This window comes from Schistocerca gregaria, chromosome 4, assembly GCF_023897955.1.
Source record: "Schistocerca gregaria isolate iqSchGreg1 chromosome 4, iqSchGreg1.2, whole genome shotgun sequence".
Lineage (NCBI taxonomy): Eukaryota > Metazoa > Arthropoda > Insecta > Orthoptera > Acrididae > Schistocerca > Schistocerca gregaria.
In genome coordinates, this window is record NC_064923.1 from 173,098,226 (window position 1) to 173,115,498 (window position 17,273).

A 17,273-nucleotide genomic window follows, 5' to 3' on the forward strand; every position below is an offset into this window, starting at 1 on the left:
ATTTTTTGCCGTATAATCCGAATATGCCAAAAAAAGTAGGCCTTACCATTTGAAATACAGCAGCAGCACAACTCCAGCAGTTGGACTGTACAGACTACTTCTTATCCACGTTTGGTGTCCAATGGAAATCTCTTATGTGATCTGCTTCATTGCTCGTCTGACCTCATTAACGAACAGTGGTAATGTCAAGGAGATTCCCCGGAACGAGTGACAGGTTGATTGCGGACGCCAATCAGAGACGGCGACGGCGTGGGAGCGCCTTATCCGGTGGGAGTGCGTGAGGCACGCAGTGTGTCACGTGACGGACGGGAAGCCCCAGCAGCCACGAGCCATCCCACCCCCGCCCGGCCTGAGCCACCCCCGTGCGCCGGGAGCCCACCTGGCGCGCGGAATGAGGAAATACGGCCTGGCGCCGCATTTATCAAGCGGGCGAGCAGGGAGCGGGAGCGCGCCACCTATAATTCCTGCGCTACGCCGCGCCGTGCCGCGAGCCTGCACTATTTTTCCACAGGACGAGCCCCTGGGTTAATTTTCGCTTTGCAGCGCCGCCCAGCTCCGCACCTCTCAGCTCGCATCGCACCGTCAGCTGCGGCGAGCTCCTCTGCATTATTAACACGATATGGTTCCCTTGTCAGCAGGCTGAGTGGCAGATCACGAATCGAAGACAGTTTCCTCTTCCTCTCTGTCTTCTGCCAGGCAGTTTCTGACGAGCTCTCGAGCTCCTTTCACAAACATGAATTAGCAAAGCCGGTAAATTTGTTTATGGTTCAAATCGTTCTGAGTACAATGGGACTTAACATCTGAGGTCATCAGTCCCCTTGAACTTACAAGGGAACCTCCCCATCGCACCCACCTCAGATTTAGTTATAAGTTAGCACAGTGGATAAGCCTTGGAAAATTGAACACAGACCAATCGAGAAAACAGGAAGAGGTTGTGTGGAACTATGAAAAAAAGAAGCAAAATATTCAAACTGAGTAGTCCATGTCAAAGATAGGCAACTTCCTGGAGAGGCTGAGCTCACTAGCGTCGTGGTCCCGTGGTTAGCGTGAGCAGCCCCGGAACGAGAAGTCCTTGTTTCAAGTGTTCCCTCGAGTGAAAAATTTAATTTTTTGGGAGTGATTATCACATCCACAAGAAAACCTAGGTCGGGCAAGGTAGAAGAATCTTTTTACCCATTCGCCAAGTGTACAAGTTATGTGGGGCGACAACATATTCCTGGCATTGCCGACACCAGTGTCGTATAAAATATATCAGACGTTTTTTTCCTGTTAAGGAATCGGTTGACCTATGATCTTGCGATCAAATGTTTTCGGTTCCCATTGGAGAGGCACGTCCTTTCGTCTACTAATCGCACGGTATTGCGGTGCTGTCACAAAACACAGTCACTAAACTTATTACAGTGAACAGAGACGTCTATCAACGAACGGACAGATCATAACTTTGCGAAAATAAAGAAACTAAATCTTTCACTCAAGGGAACACTTGAACCAAGGACCTCTCGTTCCGCAGCTGCTCACGCTGATCACGGGACAACGGCGTTCCTGAGCTCACACCATCTTTGATGTTGCCCATCTTGCACATGGATTACTCAGTTTGTATATTTGGCCTTTTTTTCATAGTTCCACACAAGTTCTTCCTGTTTTGTCGATTGATCTGTGTTCAGTTTTTCAAGGCCTACCCACTGTGCCAATTTATAACTAAATCCGAGGGGGTGCGATGGGGAGGTTCCCTTGTTAGAACTACTTAAACCTAACTAACCTAAGGACATCACGCACATCCATGCCCGAGGCAGGATTCGAAACTGCGACCGCAGCAGTCACGCAATTCCAGACTGAAGCGCCTAGAGCCGCTCGGACACACCGGCCGGAGGTGCTTAGGACACCCTGTACGAAGCGTTGGAAGTACCGTATAAGGAATTTCTGAAAAGTAAAGCATCCGAAATTTTTACGTGAAAGCTATTGAAGCTCCTTAAATAAAACAAACTTCAGCACAATTTCAGTCAATGCTTGTCAGAACATTATAGTAACATTGAAAAGGAAAACATTTCCCAATATTCTGAAAAACTGTATTTGGTTGGTCACTAACAGGCTTTCGGTTTTCTCAGGCCATTTTCAGGTGTCACCTGAAGATGACATGAGAAACCAAGGGCCAATATGTGACCAAACATACACAGTTTCTCAGAGTATTGGGTGATGTTTTCCTTATTAACATTAATACAAACGTTATTACCATTCTACATCTTTATTTCAGCTTTACATTTGCGCAACCCTCTGCCGATAGATGTTTCCCACTTGTAGTGTATTACAAGGTGATGTGTAAAGTAACAATGTCGGAGCGTGAGAGACAACGTGCTATAATCCAGTTTCGAATTCTAAGAGTTCGTCCACACTGGAGCACCCCCTCTTCCATCATGACAATGAGCAAGCCACACACGAGCCCTGCGGCATCTGCGATAATAAGAACAACATCGAGAACTGCACTTTGATTGAATTTTATCATGTTGAGAAATGAGAAGCAGCGATCAGTGTTATTTGTTAAAAAAAGCTTTTTGTAACGAAGATAGCACAAATACTTCTTTATTTTTGACAGACACTTTCGACAGGCTTTTCTGTCACTTTGATAGTGACTGAAGCGGTGCAAGCAGAGGTGTGGTTATGTCTCCGTCAACAAAGTCAAACATTCTATAGAGACGCTGTTAACAAGCCGGTTTCTCGCTAGGAGAAAGTGTTCGTCGCCAGGATGATTATGTTGAGAAAAAAATATCTAGACAAGAAAAATATAGACGCGTAACGTTAAAAAGTTGTTTTATTGAAGAATTTTTAACAGCTTTCAACATAAAATTAAAAGAATTGCTTTTCAGTACCCAATCCTATTTCGTCCACAGCTCAAAGGAAGTCGGCAATATAAACATAGAATGACGTGCAGGAAGCCTTTAAGACCGCACTGACGCATGTACACTGTCTGGTCAGATGTACCCGCATACCCGTATGAAATGTGGCATCGCTCACTAGATGTCAAGAGAGGCAGATCCGCTATTATAAAGGCGGGGATTGTTGTCCTGGCAGTAGGGAAACAGTGACAGCAACGTAGATAGGTCGAACAGCTCATTGACTTTGATGTCTCCTGAGTGACTGGTAGTTGAGGGATGCTTCAGCACTTCTAAAAGTGTGCCGAACACAGCCCACCCATATCACATCCACATGACGGAGCAAGGGATGACACGACGGCCGGTCAACATTCCTTGGTCTGTCACTGTCTGGTCGACGAGCTAGTTATGTAAGAAACGGGTTCTATTTGTTTAAACTTTATTCGTGCGTTCTGTAGGTGTTTATTTACCGGAGAAAATTTGCAGGCGATTTTTCAGTGTACAAGGTGTGAAATTTATCACACCGATCTGCCTCAACAGACAGTAACAGTGACTCTAACGTGACTCAGAACCGAGTCGAACTGAACCTGGGTGATAGTCACGTTATTTCGTCCCTTACTGGTCCAACTCTATGCTCCACTTCATCAGTTGTAGTGGCTGGCAAATGAGGAGTGATAATTTCTCTATAACCAAGGACTGGATATTTTCAATGGGTGAGAGATCTGTAGGACGTACTGGTCAAGGCACCAGCCACAACTACAACAACAGTTTTTCGTGAAAGGATCTAAGCACAAACAATTTTGCTTCATTCTACAGTTATTCAATAATGCTTTGGGCTGAGCTCACGTCTCGAACATCTCGAAACACACAAAGCGTTTACCGTCAGTTGTTGTTAGCATTATTATTCCAAATAATTAAAATGAACACTTACTACATTATGATCACATATGAACTGCCTTCTAAGTAATTTTAAAAAGCATTGTTTAGCAAATTCCATCTGGAAAAATGGTATATAACAGCAACTTTTAGGTTTACGCGATTTCTAAACGACTTTGTTCGAATTTTCTTCTTCATCGGAGCAAGAAATCCTCTATCACCTGAACATTACTATCTTTAAAAAGCTGTAGTGGTACAACTAATCAACCATTATTTGTTTAGCATGGATCTTATTTAGACATCTGCAGAGATCTGGCATTCATTGTTTTGGAATGCTCTCTTTAACCTTTATATGTTTATTCTTCGCACGTACAAGCTCACTTTTATCACGTTTTATGGTGAGTGAATGATATTTTCAGCTCGTGCCGTATTAAAGTCACGAAATTTAAATGGTCCCTATTCAGAAGCAACAGATGTAAACGATAGAGTTTTAAACTGTGGCTGAAAAACACGGGCCTTATTCGCGCTCTGCTTGTACGCGGAGTTTAAAAATTTTAGGATCCTCTGTTTTATTTATCATTTCAGAAACTCTACCAACGGGCCATTATTTTTTTATTTCTGCTCACAAAGCTGTAAACATTTATTTTTTATATGTTCTACATGAGGCTGCGTTATCCGGTAGCAGAAAGAAATGTCAGATGTGATTTTTATGCACTGCTTGATACAGTGTCTACTTGTAATTAAAAGCTCCTAACGTCTATTTTTCAGAACTCCGTTCCCAATACGCAACTGCCTATCAGAGAGCCGAGAATCGCAGGGAAACAGTATTTGCGTATTTAGCGGATAACATCACGCCTCGTGAAACTGTATCAAAAGTAACTCCTATAGGCTTAAATGATCATAAAATTTTTAAAAAAACCAGGAAGAGTGGAAACATTAACATTTTTCAGCATTACACTTTCGCAACATGACACCATTCGTAAAACACCATTCTGTAATTCTGTTTCATTCTGTACAAGAGTACAATTACTTGAATATATTAACATTATAAGGCTATTCATAAGTAATACTTTCTTTCAGGAAGTATTGACTTGACAGATATTACCTAGAACAGTTGTTCCTAAACTGTCCCTATGTATGATCACTTTGAAAATCCTGGTACTTTGATGGTACACCCTTTTTATTTTGGAGATTAATAAAATTTTAAAAAATAGACAAAAGTTAGTTTTTCTCTGTGATTACTTCAATTTTAAATCATAATTAGTATCACAGAATTCATAACAAAATGTTTAAAAATAATTACTGTTCCCAAAATAACGGAAAAGAACGTAATAGTATTAATAGTTTTTGAGAAGCACTTGCTCACTTCCCGCGATACACAAGTGTTCCGCGAAACACAACTTGGGAAACCCAGCTGTATCTCCTTTCTTCACAGTCTTTAATATGTGTAAGAGAACGTGTTTTTACCTGATCGAAATAACGTGCTTCTCCTACAAGTGTACGATGTGTCGAAAATTTTCGACGAATGTCATTGCCGTAGTGAACCATCCGAGAGGCGTGTATGCAGCACACTTGTAACGAACAATGTGCTCTAAATTTATTCTTCGTTACAAAAAAGAAATCATCGAGGACAATCGCAAACATATGTGTGCAGTGTGTGGTAATGATGCAGTAGGTAGGAAACAGGAATTCGCCTGCGGACTAGGGGTAACGAAATGTGCTCCACGTCCGTACTCAACCACCGCTTAAATGTTGGATAAAAATCATCAGCAACAGATTTTCAGGGCAGTCTCTGTTCCATACAGTGGTAAGCAACCTCTGGAAGCTGGAGAATGAGCAATGATTATCGTAGTGGGTATGCAAAAGGCATTGGAGACCACAGAATTAAGGATGCATAACGAGTATCCACAGATCACGCGCTCTGCTATAGAAAATGTGTAATGATGATGTTTCCACTGTCAAAAGATGCTAGGTTAGTCCCCAGTTTCCAGCAGCTGTAGGAAACTAAAAAGGAGACAGTTACCATGAAAAAAGATCTAATAAACAATGAATCGTGTTATGTCAGAAGCATCAATTTGATAAGATACTAGAAAATATGAATAGGGGAATGAAAGTGTTTGGTCGAGATAGACCGCGATCAGTGGACTGGAACGCAAATAAAATAAACTTTTCTGATCAGACGAATGCAGCTAATAGAAACAGCAGCAGAAAATGATGCAACTGTAGTACGATTCGTTATGAATAAGAAGACAAGGCAGAGAGTAATTAAACTGTTCCGTGACAAGATTATTCACTTCAGGAAGGACAGCAAACTAAAGCTAACACCAACAGCTCTCATATATAAGGTGACATCACAAGCAGAAGATGGAAAGATTGAGAAAGTGTATGACTATACTGATCGGGTAATTCAGTATGTAAAGGGAGGTAATAATCTGTCATGGCGTAGTGGTCATAGTGTATCAACATGCGCTAATAGGGGAAGGAAGAGAAGCAATAGTTGCTAGAGAAGTCGTGCCTGATAATATAAATGAGAGAGGGGAAGGCAAACTGAATTCTGTAATAGATCTCCACTAACGACAGTGAATACATTGTTCAAAAATCACAAGAGATGGAGTGATAATTGTAAAAGGACGGTAACCAAGAACAGATGACTCATCTCATAATTTAGTAATGATGAAGAGAAGACCGCTGTTTAGTGGAAGAAATGTGTACGCAGTTGTGAATATGATTAGGCCACATTGCTCAGTTCATTTAACACATAAATGGCAGATTAGCACAGACAAATAGAGCGTTCCTGGCCAAAAGAAGTCTGTTGATATCAAACGCAGAATTTCATCTAAGGAAGAAATTTCTGAGAGTGTGCGTTTGGAGCACAACATTGTATGATAGTGAAACATGGCCTCTGGGAAAAAGGTAAAGGAGAGCAACTCAAGCGTCTGAGGTATAATGGTTGCTACGACATCGCGGAATAGCTTCTGTAGTATCAGCGGGAGCTGTAGAGGATGCAAACTGCGGGAATACAAAGACTGGAATAAATTATACACAAAACAGAGGGTGTAGGATGTTACAATGGGATAAACTGATTGGCATAAGAGAACAATTAGAAAAGAAAATTTAAAACTGGATGACGAAAAAAGAGACATAAAGCGTCAGGAAATGCAGACACTAGTCGCCAACGTTCCCGACGTACCGCCTCAGCCGTTATTCGCGTAGAACGGCGCCCCCTTTACTTTTTTTATTTATTTAATTATTTATTTTTTCATAAGTGTACTGACTGGTTTGATGCGGCCCGCAACGAATTCCTTTCGTGTGCTAACCTCTTCATATCAGAGTAGCACTTGCAACCTACGTCCTCAATTATTTGCTTGACGTGTACCAATCTCTGTCTTCCTGTACAGTTTTTGCCCTCTACAGCTCCCTCTAGTACCATGGAAGTCATTCCCTCATGTCTTAGCAGATGTCCTATCATCCTGTCCCTTCTCCTTATCAGTGTTTTCCACATATTCCTTTCCTCTCCGATTCTGCGTAGAACCTCCTCATTCCTTACCTTATCAGTCCACCTAATTTTCAACATTCGTCTATAGCACCACATCTCAAATGCTTCGATTCTCTTCTGTTTCGGTTTTCCCACAGTCCATGTTTCACTACCATACAATGCTGTACTCCAGACGTACATCCTCAGAAATTTCTTCCTCAAATTTAGGTCTGCTTTTGATGTCCGTCATTGGTTATTTTACTGCCTAGGTAGCAGAATTCCTTAACTTCATTGACTTCGTGACCATCAATCCTGATGTTAAGTTTCTCGCTGTTCTCATTTCTACTACTTCTCATTACCTTTGTCTTTCTCCGATTTACTCTCAAACCATATTGTGTACTCATTAGACTGTTCATTCCGTTCAGCAGATCATTTAATTCTTCTTCACTTTCACTCAGGATAGCAATGTCATCAGCGAATTGTATCACTGATATCCTTTCACCTTGTATTTTAATTCCACTCCTGAACCTTTCTTTTATTTCCATCATTGCTTCCTCGATGTACATATTGAAGAGTAGGGGCGAAAGGCTACAGCCTTGTCTTACTCCCTTCTTAATACGAGCACTTCGTTCTTGATCGTACACTCTTATTATTCCCTCTTGGTTGTTGTACATATTGTATATGACACGTCTCTCCCTATAGCTTATCCCTACTTTTTTCAGAATCTTGAACAGCTTGCACCATTTTATATCGTCGAACGCTTTTTCCAGGTCGACAAATCCTATGCACGTGTCTTGATTTTTCTTTAGCCTTGCTTCCATTATTAGCCGTAACGTCAGAATTGCCTCTCTCGTGCCTTTACTTTTCCTAAAACCAAACTGATGGTCACCTAGCGCATTCTCAATTTTCTTTTCCATTCTTCTGTATATTATTCTTGTAAGCAGCTTCGATGCATGAGCTGTTAGGCTGATTGTGCGATAATTCTCGCACTTGTCAGGTCTTGTCGTCTTCGGAATTGTGTGGATGATGCTTTTCCGAAAGTCAGATGGTATGTCGCCAGACTCATATATTCTACACACCAATGTGAATAGTCGTTTTGTTGCCACTTCCCCTGATGATTTTAGAAATTCTGATGGAATGTTGTCTATCCCTTCTGCCTTATTTGACCGTAAGTCCTCCAAATCGAAAATTAGGTCTATTGCTATCACTGAGAATAGTGTGTGTGTGTGTGTGTGTGTGTGTGTGTGTGTGTGTGTGTGTGTGTGAGTGTGTATGTTTGTATGCGTGTGTGTACGATGAGTGAGACACTTTGATAGTGAAATACATGCTCAGGATGGACTGCACGAATGCTCTCATTAGACAACGACTTTAAAGAAACGCCAATGGAGGTGTCCTGTAGTCACGGGACCAGTGAAAATAAGTCTAGGGGCACAGGACAAGAGATTCTACCCAAAGGGAATACATACACTTAAACAGCAGAGGGGTAAAGCCAATTAACGTGATGTCAAAACGTTTGCTACGTGATTATGATGGGATGACAGGAATTAACAGACTTTGAATGCGGAATGGAAGATGGAGCTAGACGCAGGAACATTCCATTAAATATTCCGAGACCTACAATGTCAAGAGTGTGCCGACACGCCAGATTTCAGGCACGGCCAATACAGTAGCTGACGGCCTTGACTTAACTACCCAGAGAAGCGGCGTTTGCACAGAGTTGTCAGTCCAAACAGACAAGCAACACTGCCTGAAATAAAAGTATAAATCAATGTGGTACGTACGGCGAACGTGCCCTTATGACTGTGTGGTGGAATTTGGCGTTAATGGACTATTATAGCAGATGACCAACGCTAGTCCCTTTGCTAACAGCATGACATCGCCAGCAGCACCTCTCCTGGGCTCTAGACTGCATCAGTTGAACCCTAGACAAGTGTAAAATGGTGGCCCGGTCAGATGAGCCCCGATTCCAGTTCGTAGCGGGTGATGGTGGGGTTCGACTGTGGCGCAGACACGACGAACTGGTGAAAAAAAAAAATATAGGTTCAAATGGCTCTGAGCACTATAGGACTTAACTTCTGAGGTCATCAGTCCCCTAGAACTACTTAAACCTAACTAACCTAAGAACAACATACACATCCATGCGCGAGGCAGGATTCGAACGTGCGACCGTAGCGGTTCCAGCGTCTAGAACCGCTCGGTCACTCGGGCCGGCGAACCCGTGCACGCAGTTTGTCAACAATGCATTGTTCCATAATTGTTGATTGTGTTTAAATGGAGTGAACCGGGTCCTCTGGTCTAGGTGAACGGATGATTGACTGGAACTGATTATGTTCGGTGACTTGGGGACCATCTGTAGCGATTTATGGATTTCGTGTTCCTAAACAACAATGCACCAACCGTTCGCTAGAGCTTTGATCGTTCTAGAGAGTTCGAGCGAATGATCGCCGGATATGAATTCCATCAAAGTTTATGAGACATAATCAGACGGTCAGTACGTACAAAAGGATCCTGCAACGGCTTTCCTCGACTATGGATAGCTATAGAAGCGGCATTTTCTTATTATTTTTGCAGAAGATTTCCAAAGACCTGTTGAGACCTTGTCGCGTCACGTTGCTGGACTATTCTGGCAAAAGGGGATCCGACACGATATTCAGAGGTATCCCATGACTTCTGTCACCTCACTGCATGTGAGCCGTGTGCCGAACGACAGCCCCTGTCTTTCACATTCTATATCATTTGGGAGGTTATTGTTTGCCATTTATCTGTACCGATTTTATTGAAGTGTTTAACGGTCTTTACAATTATCTTATATTCACTCGTAAACGGAAAATTTTGAGGAATCACTATATGAGAGATGACACAGAATTTCCGCAGAGCGCGCGTCCCTTCTAACGCCCGCGAAATGGTGAGCGAGAAAGTATCGTTAAAAAGAGAACTGGCAAAATAGCCGTGCAGGGAGGGAAATATTTCTTCGGGGCAAAATTGTTTTCCATTACATCTCACAAATTTATGGGGACAGTCTGAGCCGCGGAGCGGAACAATATTACATTTTAAATGAAGCACAAGTGTGTGCGTGCCCGGCGCCATCAATCATGCAGTGCAGGAGCGCCCACTGCCGCCAGCGCCTCGTAACGAACAGCACGGGCGGCCGTTCTGTTCCAGGCACCCGTCCACCTCACCAACTGATGACGCGTCACTAATCAGCATCCTCAGACGCTTGCGCGTCGTGAATTGTTCGATTGTTCTTCTCCGTGTAGTACAAGTTAGGACTGTCACGATAGCCTTGCGCTAGCCGTGTGCATCCAAGATCGGCTTTTACGCTTAGCATTATTGTATGCATTCTCAATGACAGAAAAAATTATTGAATTCATTTTCGACATCAGACCGTCATTTACGTATTGGAATGGGATGTGAGGTCTCCACGTTATCATAGTCTGAGGGTGTGTAAACGATTTATCGAAGATTGCGGAAATGAGATGTCTTCACGGCTAGTTGTAATTTCAAAATACACTGACGGAAAAATTGCACCACATGAACAAGGAGTTCTGCGACATAAACGAAAGATGGTAGGGGTGATTCTACATATTGAAGATGATTTATATTAAACTTCCGCGCCAATCGAGTCAACATGGCTCTAGTAGCGCCATTACAAGGATACAAATCAGATTTCTTTTGAAATCACCCTGTAACGGTAGTGAGCGTCAGTTGCCTTTGAGACTGCACGTGGTTGGTTGGTGCCAATAAAGCATGTCTTTAAAGCGACAAAGATACCATTTCGACACCTCACTAGGTTCTCCGATACGGCTACGAGAAGCTGGATGTTCCTTCTGCGACACTGCAGAAAGACTTGTCAAAAATATAGCTACTGTCCATGATTGCTGGCAGCGGTGGAGAACGTAGCGTCGCAAGAAGACTGGGCTCCAGGCGGTCACGTCGTCCTAGCGCGAGGGAAGTTCATCGTGTCCGGCATGTGGTTCAAATGGCTCTGAGCACTATGGGACTTAACACCTGAGGTCATCAGTCCCCTAGAACTTAGAACTACTTAAACCTAACTAACCTAAGGACATTACACACATCCATGCTCGAGGTAGGATTCGAAACTGCGACCGTATCAGTCGTGCGGTTACGGTCTGAAGCGCCTAGAACCACTCGGCCATGACGGCCGGCTCCAGCATATGGCTCTGGAGCATCGAGCTGCATCTGCAACAGCCATCTGAACAACAGTTGGCACTGTCACAAATCGGTTACTTTAATGGCAGCTCCGAGCCAGACACACTGGACCTAAACATGGAGCTATTGTCTGGTGTACGATTCCGTATGACAACAGGAGCACTCTCGCTGGTATCCCACGCATCCGCACTGCAAATCTGTACGTCACTCTAGTGATTCGAGCTGTTTGTGCTGCCATTCATGAACGGCATCCCAGCGTTTGTTTTCCAACAGGACAGCACTCGCCAACAATCCGCTTTTGTAACCCATCATGCTCTACAAGGGTGTCGACATGTTGCCTTGGACTGCTCCAATTGAGCAGATGTGGGACATCGTCGGACGACAATTGCAGCGTCATTCACAAGCAGCGTTAAGTGTGCCCGTGTTAACTGTGCAACATGGAACTCTATCCGACTAAATTACGTCCGGCACCTAGTCGACACAATGCGTGTACATTTGCATGCTTGCATTCAGAATTATTGCGTTACGCCAGTTACTCACGTACCAGCAGTCAACATTTGCAAAGGCTTACCTCGCGCTTACATTAATCTCTAAAACATGTTGCCTATACAGATGTATTCCAGAAATTTCATTCCTTCTTTCACTGGTGCCATGTCCCACACTGATGCACGGCCGGCATTGTTAGGAACGGATTTGGCAAGGTCAGTGGAAAGGGGTGGCAGGATGCCCTTCCTGCCGCCACCCTGTACAGCCGGGTACGGAATTAGGGTACCCCAGCTGTCTGCGTCTAGTGTAATCCATGGAATAGTGCGAAAATGTGCAACTGTCTGCGAGCCGTGTAACTGAGGCGGAACGTGGGGACCAGCCCGGTATTCACCTAGGGGATGTGAAAACCGCCTAAAAACCACATCCAGGCCGGGCTGATTCGATTCGGGGCCGGCGCGCCTACCCGAGTCCAGAAAGCTGCGCGTTAGCGCGCTCGGCTAGCCTGGCGGGTCATCCAGAAATCTCATTACGCTGCGTCAATTATTTTCTACTGTTGCGAATTTTTCCGTAATCTAGATGCCAGAATTTGAAATGGACAATAAAAATTCAACTTTTCTTGCGAATTTGAATACTGCGTTCCCAGAAATGTAAATGAGTATATTTTCCTTCAGTATCCGTCACAGTTTCTGCAGCAGTTATTTATTTGGGATGACTACTTTCGAACCAACACGTTCATTTTAACACTGTAGCCTAGAATTTTTACAAATAAAGCACGCGATAGGGTTTAAAAGTTTTAATATTTTAATATTTTACGAAATGAGCTGACCACGGCATTCGATATTGTTCAAGCACGAAATATGTATAACAGAAAAGAAATGACTACCAGTTAACCAATCCTTTGCCGCGTGTATGAAACGTTATTATAGTATTGTGTCAATCTTAACCGCTTAGCTTAATGATTATGTTAATAAAATGTAAAAGGGAAAAGGAAAATAATTGTAATAGTAACTGTTTATGCCGGTCATGACTGAACTGATGTTAGTTTTTGGCAAACTGTTTTCTCGTGTTGCTTTGGTTTTTGTAGTGCGTGATGTATCACAATTACATATGTAAAAATTACATATACAACTGTAACAATTGGATCGAATATTTGTTCTGTTGAGAGTCGTCTGTTATCTACCATTAAATGTGTAAGTAATGTCTCGTGTTACTGTTAGCGACTTCTACGGAGATTACATGGCGGATAGTATATCGCAGCGTTTCAGTTTGCTGCGTTCGAGTGGAAAAAAGCAACATTGTATGATAAAAAAAAGTCTTGTGGCTAGGGCCTTTTAGATGGACGCCCTCATAGCGGTTTGCTGAGACCCTCTAACCTAAAAAACCGCCCAGTCCCTTCCAAACAGCCCTCGCTACCCGTGTAGCCGCTTCCTGTGTGTAGTGGACTCCTGACCTATTAAGTGGAACCCGGAAACCCACCATCCGATGGTGCATATCAAGGAATCTGCAGCCTATATGGTCACAGAACCACCTGAGCCTCAGATTCAGAACCTCAACTCGGCTCTCCACCAAAGAACCACATTTGGTTCTATCGACGATGCTGCAGATGGTGAGGACTGTCTTAATCTTGCAAGAAAGACCGGCTGTCTTTACCATTTCCACTAGCCGTCCAAAACCAGAGAGAATCTCCTCCGATCCCAAGTAACACACGTCATTGGTACCGACATGAGCCACCGCCTGCAGTTGGCCGCACCCGGTACTCTTCATGGTAATCCTAAGCAGCCTTTCCTGAAATGACTCCCCCCGTTATGCACACGGAGTGCACACTAGCTTCCTTCCCCTCTTTGGCCGTCATGTTCCTAAGAGGCCCCATTACGCGCCCAACGTTGGAGGTTCCAACTACGAGCAAACCCACCCTCTGTGAATGCTCAGATCACGCAGGCCGAGAAGCTTCCTCAGGAAGGGGGTGGACGACTGCAACCGGCTCAGAGACAGCGTCAGCCACAGATAACACCCGAAACCTGTTCATCAAACGAACTGGGGACGCCCTACAATTGGACCATCGGAAAGTTTTTCGCTGCCTGCCAGTCTTTGGAATGATCTCCCACTCGACCACAGGTGAGGGATCAACCTCAGTGCAGTTAGTACCCGGGGCTTCCACAGCAGTGGACCGATCGGGAGACACGTGAGACGTGCTCAATGTCCCTCACATCCCCGTGTCCGGTCCACAGTGATGCCCCTTGGCAGCAGCCTCAAGCTGTATGACAGAAGTGAACGCAGCCTGGAGCTGTGAGCGAAGCGTTGCCAACTCAGCTCTCAATCGTAAACAACAGTCACAGTTCCTATCCATTACTGCAGTCGCTCCTGTTTGAAGCTTGTAGAAATATGTACCAAATGAGCGGTGTACTCGCCTCATCATCAGTGGGAACATGAGGTGCCCTGTCTCTGGCACTCTATGGGACAGTGAGCTATGCTAACCAAAACAAACGCCGGCCGCGGTGGTCTCGCGGTTCTAGGCGCGCAGTCCGGAACCGTGCGACTGATACGTTCGCCGGTTCGAATTCTGCCTCGGGCATGGATGTGTGTGACGTCCTTAGGTTAGTTAGGTTTAAGTAGTTCTAAGTTCTAGGGGACTGATGACCACAGCAGTTGAGTCCCATAGTGCTCAGAGCCATTTGAACCATTTGAACCAAAACAAACAAAAGCCTGTACGATATGAGGGTCGATATAATCGTTGATAACAACGACGGTACTGTACGCTACACTGTTATTAAAATAATAGCATGTGGCTAGTAAGCACTCAAACACACGAAATTACAAAAAATAATTTACTAACTACACAGGTATCTGTAAATAATCGCTCCTATTGGAAGCTCGTAGAACTGTATAACAAACGAACAGTGTACTCGCCTTATTAGCAGGAGGAACACGAGGTGCTCTGTCTCTGACAGTCCATCCGATAGATATCAGGCCGCATATGACGCCTCCATGAGGCCAGATATGAGGCCGCTTATTCAGTCCTGCCTCTTTTCTGGCATCGGCAATATCGTACAGTGAGCTGAGTCGCGGATCTCACTGAAATGGCAAGCCTCCTGTTCGATTGTTCCTGGGGATCCCCGTTTTTCGTTTTTAAAAAAAAAAAACTAATATATGTTCGATCAAGTAATTTTGTGGGCAACCTATCCAATTATATCTATAGAATGTCAAATCATCACATTTCAGCCGTCTAATTTCCTACTGTTATTTTATTGGACTGCCACTTTCGGAAATGTATTATATATCTTCAGGACCCCTGATCGACGTGTAGGAAGATTCCAACCTTGGTTCCTGTCAAAATAGCGTCCATTATTCAAAGACGGGCGTCGGTAGATTTTTGAGTCGGCGATCACTTCAAACGTCATCTCCCGATGATCTGTCGATGTTTGGAGTGCTCGCCGTATCAAAAAGCTGCATATACCAGTCGTTGAATACTGGCTCCTATTTGGACTGGAACCAAGTCGGTCAGGCGGTCTGAAGATGGCGTAATATACCGCCGAAACTAGTGGTCCAACAAAATAACAGTTGGCTCATTAGATTTGACATTCTATACTGAACAGCCCAGGTCCCTAAACCATCTCTGAAAAGATGAACACACAGAGAATTTTGGATACAGATTGTGAAGAATTATCTCTCGCAGTGTAGCTTGGGATCACACGTGGCGAACAACTATATGAAGTATCCTTTATTTTCTTATCCCTCAATAATTGTACAACTGACGGAAGACTATGTTTCTTAAGTGAATCGCTATCATTTTACGTCTTTATTTTCGGAACACGGCTTTGATAATGCAGACTGAATCACCACTTTTTCATAGATAGAATGTACCTTCATCGTTTGTTTCTCTGTGAACTACGTGTGTGACGTTGAGTTACTCTCACAGCCGACAGGACCCCAGACCTGTCCCTCACATAACTTGTGCGGGACCAGCTCGGACTTCGACTCCATATAAGTTCTAGTAGTCCACTCCCAGTATCCTATATATCAAGGTCCAATTGAAACACCTGCGGCTCATCTTGCGTTAGGAGGCGATGCATTGGTGTTATGATACCCATTCCTAACGAGTCAGCGTACGCACCCAGTCTGCTGCTGTACAACGTCGTACTGAGAAGTCGGCTCATATTGCCGAATTCTTTGTAAATGTGAACCGTTCTGTAATCACTGCAATAACATAACACATCATTGCAGTCCGTGAATTTTCGTTTCCTCCTTCCCTTCTAGGTGTTTCAAGCTTTTTTTGTCACGCAATGTATGTTTCTTATTGTTATTTGGGTCCACTCTCGTAGTGTGTCCTCATTACTATAAAACTTCTTGACTAAGCAAATGTAAAGCAAATCAGTGGCTGTAGCTAACAAGAAGAGTAAGCATTTAAATTTTAAAGCACTCTAGACACGTCTGAACGGTGAAACACAGTGATGAAAATTCAGTCATGACCTATGGCACTATGGAAGAATGATAAGAGCATATTTAAAACAATAATGAGTCATGGCCACTAAATGTGACAACAGAATGATAATTAACTGCAATTAAAAATTAGCGAAAGCCTAATACTGGTACCGATATCATGGGTAACGAAATAAATGTGTCATTAATCATCTCAGTAAACACAGAGCCTCACCTCAGTGGGTGGAGGCCCTATGTGTGTAAAAGCAACGAGAGAAGTATTGTTTGGAGCTAGACATATTCATAGGTAAGGAAAGTACCAACAGCTTTCAAGGAAAAAGAGTAACCATTACTTAGAGGACGGAGCAAAAATAAACGACGAGAATTTACAGACGCACTAATCCCCAGATGCGCTCTTCGGCAGCCTACAGTCACGACAAAGTGATTTAGCTCCGGCACTCTCAGAGGATCTGCGCCGTGCCGACAAAGCTTTTTTGTCGAGACTCTTACTCTGGGTCCTGGGAACCTGTTACTGCCCGTGGTGCTCTGGGCCCTCTCTTCGCAGTTTCAGTGAATCCCAAGGCGGTCACGACCGTTCCTGGTGCCGCGAACTTATGCGGTGGCTGCGTTACTTCTTTCCCCTTCAGTCACGAACACGAGTTGCTAGGAATGTACGATACTGTAACTTCGGAGTCATTCACTTACAGTGAAGGTACAGCGTACAGAGAACTTTTAGAGGCCAGTATTGCTATTAATTGCAACTAACGAGCACGATCTGACGTTACAGCGGCTTTTTGCTTGTAAATCACCAGTATTGTGCTCTCGGTGCTGTCAAAGCGGCGCTAAGCGAGTGTATCGATAGAAAATGTTCAACAATGTTTTAGCAATATTGAAGTAGGAGAATGTTTGGGGAGGCTTCTACTGTGATCTGCTCAAAGATAAATTCCATTGTCCGCCTCAGCTCAAAGGCCAAGTCCTCTGTC

The 17,273-nt window shown here is 43.9% G+C and overlaps 1 protein-coding gene across 1 annotated transcript in view; it reads right to left on the reverse strand.

Moving 5' to 3' along the window:
• Positions 1-17,273, reverse strand: part of LOC126267526 (synaptogenesis protein syg-2-like) — a 973,159-nt gene that overhangs the window by 778,599 nt on the left and 177,287 nt on the right. The window lies entirely within an intron of this gene.